Source organism: Podarcis melisellensis (genome assembly GCF_964234715.1).
Source record: "Podarcis melisellensis genome assembly, chromosome: 9".
In the NCBI taxonomy this organism is placed as follows: Eukaryota; Metazoa; Chordata; class Lepidosauria; order Squamata; family Lacertidae; genus Podarcis; species Podarcis melisellensis.
Window position 1 is genome coordinate 57,909,081 of NC_138541.1, and position 9,321 is coordinate 57,918,401.

Consider the following 9,321-nt stretch of genomic DNA (forward strand, 5'->3'; position numbering starts at 1 on the left):
AGAGACTTTCAGTGCCATGGACATTATTTCCAACATGATTTGTCTGGTAACAGAGCTAATAAATTAACCAGAAAGTAGACAAGGCTCTTTACTTTAAAACAGTATTTTTGGTCTTTGAACAGTAATTTTAAAAACCCGCCTTGCCTAGCGGGTCCCAGAGAAGGACATTGCACAAAAAAAGGTTCTTTGGTGTTGCGGCTTGTCCTTCGCAGGGGACGGGACACTTTTTCTAAACTTCTGCCTTCTGCTCAAGTGGCTGACAACACAATCCTATAGATGTCTACCCAGAGAATTTCCTAGCAGATGACCACAGTGCCTGGAGACAGACAGACAGTCAGGTTCTGCATCCATAGCAGTGGTCAGAGGAGAAATGACTGCTGGGAGGGAGCAATCAAAGGCATTAAGGCACAGGTGCAGATGTGAGTGGTTTGGCGGCGAGCATTGCTCGGTTGGCGGCTGGGCGTCGGGGCAATCCTTTGTCTTGGATGGAGGGGAGGTTGTAGTCTCTGCCCGCCCCTCCAAATGCTGGGGTATCCCATTAAAGGGATCTGGGGGAGTGGCCATGTCCGCGTGGCCAGGCAGGGCCCAGGGCCAAAGGCACTCCCCCAAGAAGCAGTCCCTGCAGGGGTCACTCCATCTGATGTACGTCTTAGGAACCTCTGCCTAGATTGACCACACATATTTGGATTGCCCTAAGCCAAACCTCTTTCATTTGTATTCAATCAAGTTGTGGCCTGTATTGACCACAAACCAGTCTTATTGCTCTCTTTAATTATATGGGTTGGGGTATGGGGACATGGGTGGCGCTGTGGTCTAAACCATTAGGTCCAGTCGCGGATGACTCTGGCACTGAGGCACTCATCTAACTTTATTGGCCGAGGGAGCCGGCGTACAGCTTCCGGGTCATGTGGCCAGCATGACTAAGCCGCTTCTGGCGAACCAGAGCAGCGCACGGAAACGCCGTTTACCTTCCCGCCAGAGTGGTACCTATTTATCTACTTGCACTTTGAGGTGCTTTTGAACTGCTAGGTTGGCGGGAGCAGGGACTGAGCAACAGGAGCTCACCCTGTCATGGGGATTTGAACCGCTGACCTTCTGATCGGCAAGTCCTAGGCTCTGTGGTTTAACCCACAGCGCCACCCGCGTCCCATAATAAATGGTAGGATTTTGATCAAATGGGATATGGATGAAAGTACAAGCTTCAGAAATGTGCCAGATAAGGAATCCCTGAGCTGCCTTATGCAAAGCAGCCTGGCTGGCTTAGCAAAGAGCAAATCTGTTAACATGACAAAAAGGGTTGACCGGGCCATCGGAGAGGAATCCTTTGGCCTGGGGAGATTGATGTTGCCAAGGTGTGTGTTTGAAGTGACAGGGAAAGAGTTTTTGTTCTGGGAAGGAGGAAAGAGAAAGAAAGACTGGGATCCATCTTGGGCAGGCTGGCTGAAGGCTGGCTGAGAGAGCTGCACTGCTGTGGGGCACAAGCCCCTCTTGAAATGACCATGCTGTCAGATCTGGACTCCCTCCATGCAGACTGAAGGTGTAAAAAGGTTAACAAACCATATTTCATAAACCTATGACAGTCTCTCCCGTGTCTCTATTCTCCAAAGGAACACAGACCTGATGTGAGTGCCTGGAACCCTATGGATGCTGCTACCGCTCGCCAGAGAGTTGGGGTGACACCCAACTTTTGTAAGAGTATATTGGGTGAGGATCTGTCAGAGGGCAAGGCCTGTAGCTCAGAGGCAGAGAGCCTGCTTTGCATGCAGGAAGTTCAGGTTGAATCCCTGGCATTTCCGGGTATTACTGCAAATGTCCCCTGCCTAATACAGTGGTATCTTGGTTCTCAAACGCCTTGGTTCTCAAATGCCTTGGTTCCATAAAGGCAAAAACCCGGAAGTAAGTGCTCTGGTTTTCGAACATTTATCGGAAGCCGAACGTCTGATGCGGCTGTTGGCTATTGTTTCCTGGGCGCCCGTGCAAATCAGAAGCTGTTCCTTGGTTTTTGAACATTTTGGAAGTCAAACAGACTTCCGGAACAGATTAAGTTTGGTGCTTTTGTTTTTGCTATTTATTTTGTGTTTTTGAGGCTTTTTCTGTTACAGTCATACATCGGGTTATGCGATTTTGGGTTGCGCACCATGCCGAACCCAGAAGTACTGGAATGGGTTACTTCTGGGTTTCGGCGCTTGCACATGTGCAGAAGTGCTAAATTGCGTCTGTGAACACTGTGGGTTGCAAACGTGCCTCCCGCACGGATCACGTATGTAACCCGAGCGTCCACTGTAGTTTGTTTTTGTGACTGTGTGGTACCCAGTTCAGCTACTGATTGATTGATTGTATGGCTGCGGAAATGGATAAAAGCCCCCGATCCAGACCATCATATGTGCAGGTAAGAAAAAATAATAATTTTAATTTTTATCATCTACAATACTGTCTTGCTTATTTTATAGTACAGTACATTGATTATTGCTTTCATTTTATGGATCAATGGTCTCGTTAGATAGTAAAATTCATGTCAAATTACTGTTTTAGGTGTTTGTTTTTTTAAAAAAAGTCTGGAACGGATTAATCCATTTTGCATTACTTTCTATGAGAAAGCGTGCCTTGGTTTTGGAACGCTTTGGTTTTGGAACGGACTTCCGGAACGGATTAGGTTTGAGAACCAAGGTACCGCTGTACCTTGCAGAAGTGATACTAGTCAGTGTAGGTCATGCTGGATGGATGGATGGTCAACTTCCTATATTCTGCAGCACAGCTGGGGATTTGTGCTTTTCCCTCAAATCGTGCAGGTGCTCAAGCTCTAGATTCAAGTCAGGGTGTGTGTGTGTGTGTGTGTGTGTGTGTGACTAATCTTAAGGCAATTTAATCCTTTGTGCTTTCATCCAAACTACTGATTTATCTCTGTGCCATTTTGCAACACATCGTATGCAAACTGTCTCGAAGATTCAGAACCTTCTTGAAAAATTAATGCCGTCATGCGAGAAGGAAAACACACTTTCAAATGGCACATTACCATGTGGGAGAGGAAATGTGGGGGGAGATTCATTAGCAGTAAAACTCTCCTCATCAATAATATTTAGGTTTTTTTCTTTTTTCGAAAAAAAAAATCACTTTCAATGTGAAACGTCTTTAAAATGATGCTACCTGTCATATCAAATAAATTGCCTCGGCTTTTCTTGTGATTTAGCCTGGCTCTTTGTGTACCAAATTATCAGGTCGAATATCGTTGTGCAAGTGGTGAAGAGACTCCAGCCTAGTTTGGCCCACGCAGCTGCTTCCCAAAAAAACATGCACACCTGCCTTGCACCTGATGTCATGTGGGACATCAGGTGCAGGGCAGGTACAGATGGAGCTACAAAAGGAAAAACTGGCAACTGAAAGCGAGCTGCCAATTGTTAGGACTGACAGGGAGCCCCTGTGAAATGGCTAACAAACATCAATAGAGCATTGCGGGGGATGCATTCTTAATTGCCTGGCAGAGAAAAGTTTCCAGTAGGAGTTAACGCCCATCAGACAAATTTTAAAGTGTGTTTTGCATCACTAAACATTATGGGAATAGTTGACATCGAGTGATTGAGGCATATAATGACACCATCCATGCAATACTCTTCTTTAATCCAGCAAATGAAGCAGAACCTATAGGGAAGGGGGTCACTTTGCAAGTTTGTTGTGGTGCCTAAATTTCATTTTCAAACTTCATTTGGAAGAAACTGAAATTCACTGTTGAGTCTGAGCCAGCTACTTAAGGAAGGAAATGTTGAGCCATTTCTTTCGGTGACCTGTTCATTAGCTTACACGCTGACACAAGGACTTGTGATGCCATCCTGAGATTCTGCAAACAAGGTCCTACACCAACTTGATTGACGGAAACCTTTTGATTCTGCCCTTGGGAGCCTATTCCTGCAGATGATTATGTTCAGGCACTATTCTGCCTTCAGCCTTAATCACACCTGCTTGACCAGAGGCTGAGGAGATGCTTGAAGCACATTCATAGGCGACAGAACGTGCTTGCTAATAACATTTTGAGCTTTCTCTTGAAGGTAGAATTATATTCATTTTGTACACATTACAATGTCATTTCATTTTAGCATATACTCAGTCAGGTGACTAGTTGGGCTAGGGAATGTTTTGTGGGAAATGAACACCAATGACTTAATTTCAAATGCTTTTTTGACTGGTGCCCATTCAATCTGAGTAGGAAGAAAAAACATTTCAGCCTTTCTGTGTGTGTGTCTGTGTCTGTGTCTGTGTATAAATTATAACAGCATATTAGTTAGCAGATACACTGGCTCCTATGTGGTCCACCTTCAGTTCTATGCAGTGCTTTCCCCCCTAAACAAATGTTTAGGGGTACTCTCATTTTCCTACTCAGATTGAAATACTGCCTCTCAATGAGGCCAAACTTAGATTCACAAAATGTTTAGGGGTATGCGTACCTGTGTATGCCCCCAGAAAAGAAGCACTGGTTCTATGAATACAGTGGTACCTTGGGTTAAGTATTTAATTCATTCCGGAGGTCCTTTCTTAACCTGAAACTGTTCTGAACCTGAGGTACCACTTTAGCTAATGGGGCCTCCCGCTGCCACTGCGCCACCAGAGCACGATTTCTGTTCTCATCCTGAAGCAAAGTTCTTAACCCGAGGTAGTATTTCTGGGTTAGCGGAGTCTGTAACCTGAAGCCTCTGTAACCTGAGGTACCACTGTACTTGTTCCATGTCATCTGGTTTTACCTTGTGCACAGTTGATAAAATGCAGAGCAGAGTTTTCCCTCACCTCATTTGTGTTGAGTCCAAGTAAGTACAGAGTGGGATGTATTAACTGTTAGGTAGCAGACACAGTAGTGTCCCAGTAGTGATGTATGGAAGTGAGAGCTGGACCATAAAGAAGGCTGATCGCCGAAGAATTGATGCTTTTGAATTATGGTGTTGGAGGAGACTCTTGAGAGTCCCATGGACTGCAAGAAGATCAAACCTCTCCATTCTTAAGGAAATCAGCCCTGAGTGCTCACTGGAAGGACAGATCCTGAAGCTGAGGCTCCAATACTTTGGCCACCTTATGAGAAGAGAAGACTCCCTGTAAAAGACCCTGATGTTGAGAAAGATGGAGGGCACAAGGAGAAGGGGACGACAGAGGCCGAGATGGTTGGACAGTGTTCTTGAAGCTACCAACATGAATTTGACCAAACTGCGGGAGGCAATGGAAGATAGGAGTGCCTGGTGTGCTCTGGTCCATGGGGTCACGAAGAGTCGGACACGACTAAACGACTAAACAACAACAACAAAGCAGATACATATGTTTTATCACAACGTCATCAAAATGATGAACAGCCCAAATTTCAGCCAGGTCGTATTCTGTACACAGTTGATCCTCATATTCTTTACAGGGCTTTGCTATCGCAGAGCCACCTTCTCCACAATGTTTTCTGGAATGGTGTTAGCGCTACATATTGTGGGACTCTGCATTAGTACCAATGGGAGCATCTTTCTCTCCCCTCTCTGTGAAGGCTAACAGCAGCCTGGAGAGTGGAAGTGGGTGGGTTATTTTGTCAGGACTTTGGTGGAGAAGAAAAGGGGTTAAACCCTCCACATATGCTGTGGTCTGGATGAAAATCACCCCCTTCCCACTTTCACTATTAATTAAGAAAAATAATCAGTGATTTGCCTCTATGTGAGCAAGGTTACTTGGCACCAATTCTCTGCTACTAATGAACTTAGGAAAAAGAATTATTTTCTGCCCCACATCACTAGGGTTAAGCACTGTGCCCCTGTTGTTATTATTCTGCTTCCATATACAGATAGGATGTGTCATGTGCGTAATATAGAGTTATAGCAATGCAAAAAGGGGTGGTTTGACAGATGTGCTTATTGACAACCTCTCCATATTACTTTATCATACGTTTAGAGTCTGGCTCCAGGAGAATGGTGCATAATGCAATTATGTCTCATTCAAGGTTCCTCATCACCGGCATATAATGGATGTTTTGAAAACTGTAGGCAGACCATATTGTTTCTTTGAAATCTCTGGACATTCTCCTGTGTAGACATTTTTATAGGGCCAGGTGTTAGTAGGAGCAGGTGCAATAGCACAGAGCTAGTGATTTGTATAACGTTTGCTATAATATTGAATCACATTCTTCAGCTTTATATTTTGCTATGCCAGGCAAACTATTATTCCTCGCCTTGCATTTCTACATTCAAAGCACCTTGTCATTTACCTCATGCTCAGGTACATAAAGTCTCTGGCATATACGCATGAATTAATAAATCATCACTTGAACTACCTTTTGGTTCTTCGGGGAATTTTATCTAACAAAATAGCTCAGATAAAGGCAGAGAGTGTTTGAGGTGACTAGTGTTAGCTGTGGGAATCTTGATTTGAAATCAGGATTTGAGTAAGAGTGATGGGCAAATCATGCTTAGCAGCCTAGTCTACCTCTCTGTAGTGCAGGATAAAGTAAGTTAAAATATGTGTCGCATCCTCAGCAATTTGGAGAAAAGGCAGGATCTAAATACCACAATGGACAAACCATAGTTCTGTTAAAAACAACAGCCCGCTTACAGTTATTTACAGCTGTGACTCCAAGCACAATTTAAGTCTTGTGCTGGCTAAGCTAAAAATTGTTTACCTATGCATTGTTTTAATGACCCGGTTCATTTCTCAATCATGCCCTTGGCCATTCTGTCAGAAGCATTAGCAGGCCATTACTGTGCACACCAAGGCCACAAGTTTATATTGGGAACCATAAAACCAACCGGCACGAGCATAAATTCAATTTCTGCTCTATAGTCTTTTCTGCATTTACAACAATCACACGACACAGGTCTGCGACTCTCAGGTAGCAAAATAAAACGGACCCTTCACATTCCCCGATTTTCCAGGGACAGTCCCAGATTTACAGAAGCCATCCCGGTTTCTGATTTGATCCAGAAATGTCTTGCTTTTCCATAGGATACCCCTACTTTCATTGGAGAAATGTTAGAGGGTATGGAGTTATATGACCCACGAGCCAAGGAGATAAGGAACTATACAACCTTTAGAAGACATCTGAAAGCAGCCCTGTATATGGATTTTTTTTTTAAAAAAAATGTTTTATTTTGTTTTTATATGTGCTGGAAGCTACCCAGAGTGGCTGGGGCAACACAGGGTACAAATAATAAAACTGTTGTTGTTACTGAATAGGGCGTCCCTATTTTCATCAGAGAAATGTTGGAGGGCATGAATAAAATGGCAGAATAGACTATATCACTTCAGGATGCATGGGGTTTTTTTTGGGGGGGGGTGCTACCCTAGGGTTGCTGTTATGTACTGAATTGAATAGGATCCAAACTGCAGCAGTCTGATTGGTCCTAGAACAATAGGATCCAAAAGGCAGCAGTCTGATTGGTCCTAGAACAATAGGATTCAGAATGCAGCAGTCTGATTGATCCTAGAACAATGCAGCAGTATGATTGGTTGGCAGGAACCACCCAATCATGCTCCAGATAGAAGTGAATCCACAACCTGATTGGCTTACAGTTGAATTCTGGAATTAGCCAATCATGTGCAGCCCATTGTGTAAATAATGTATATAAAGCAGATACTTTGAGGGGACTTTCATTCATTCTTCCTCACCACTATGAGCTGAATAAAGAGCATGAAATCACCTTGCGACTCTGAGTATATTTCAGTTGCCATATTTCAAAAAGTGAAAATCCAGACAGAAAAGTTGTTGAGGGCAAAATAATGGGATGCTTTTGAACGATTCTTGTGGGAAATTGGCAAAAATGAGACTGCCAACATCCCAGACATTTAGCTGAATTCCGCCCAGACTCTGCTTTCAACTGCAGTATTCCGGATATGTCTGGAAAATTCTAGACGTATGGCAACCGTATCATTACTGCCCATGCCCCTGACAAACCCCTAACACATAGTCAGCAGTTGTTCATAAGGGGTGGCTGGCGAGAGGTAATGTCATCATTGTAGCAATAGTTGAGCTACTAGCTACTAGGAGGCAGCCATGCTTCTGAATCTCAGTTGTTGGAAACCACAGGAGGGGAAAGGGCTCTTGCGTTCGAATCCTGCTTGCTGGCGTCTAGTTGGCCCCTGTGAGAACAGGATGCCGGACTACAGTGGTCTGATCCAGCTGAAGGCTCCTCTTATGTTCTTATGCTAGGCTTAACAGGATATTGGGGCGAGGCAATGAGGATACAGCAGGGGTAGGCCACCTAAGGCCCGTGGGCCAGATCCGGCCCAATCGCCTTCTCAATCTGGCCCACGGACAGTCTGGGCATCAGCATGTTTTTACATGAGTAGAATGTGAGCTTTTATTACCAGGACAGACTTTGCTCGTGTGCTCAAGACATCGAGTCCATAAATCATATTTTGTTACATTGTGCGAAGTATGAGCAGGCCAGGGCTGAACTGATACTACCCTTGCTGGTGCCTTTCCCGGGAAAGTCAGAGGCTCACTATGTCAGGTTCCTACTGGAAGACCGGACAAAAGCTAGAACTTTGGCAGTGGCAAAGTTTTTATCGGTGGTTGAAAGAACAAATGAGCCCAATATTCCAAACAAAGTGCTTGATTAACCTGGAGGTAGGCTGTATGAACTCTGTATTGATTTGTAATGTTTTGTTGGTCTCTGGACCGTAATAAAGATTGTTTGTTTGTTTAAAATGCATCTCTGGCTTATTTGTGGGGCATTGGAATTTGTTCATTTTTTTCCTTCAAAATATAGTCCAGCCCACAAGGTCTGAGTGACGGTGGACCGGCCCACAGCTGAAAAATGTTGCTGACCACTGGGATACAGCAATGGAGGATCTGGATGGCTCAGTTGGCTAGAGCTGATTTACAGCAAGGTTGCAGGTTCGGTCCCCTTATGGGACAGGTGCATATTCCTGCATCGCAGAGCGTTGGACTAGGTGATCCTCAGGGTTCTGTTACGAGCTCTGCCACCCAGCTCATCGGACTAAGTCCGCGGGTCCCTGCGGAGGAAAATGAGCTCAGCCGGAGACAGGAGCAAGCTGCAGAAGATCCAAGTTTATTGTGCAACAGGTTCAAGGCGAGATTGAACCGCGAGAAAGGGGTGACATAAACTTTTGAAACTTCCCTCCATGTCCCAGAATACAGTGCAAAACACATCCCAGTTACATCATGAATACATTAAGAAGAGGTTGGGTTACACAGATTACATCATGAATACATTAAGAAGAGGTTGGGTTACACAGGATTAACATATGGAGGAGGGAGGGGGGAATATGCAGAGCTGGAGATAAGCACATCCTGATGAGAAGACAATGGTCCATGTACTGGCATTGCCTGGAGGAAAGACTTGGCAGAGTGAT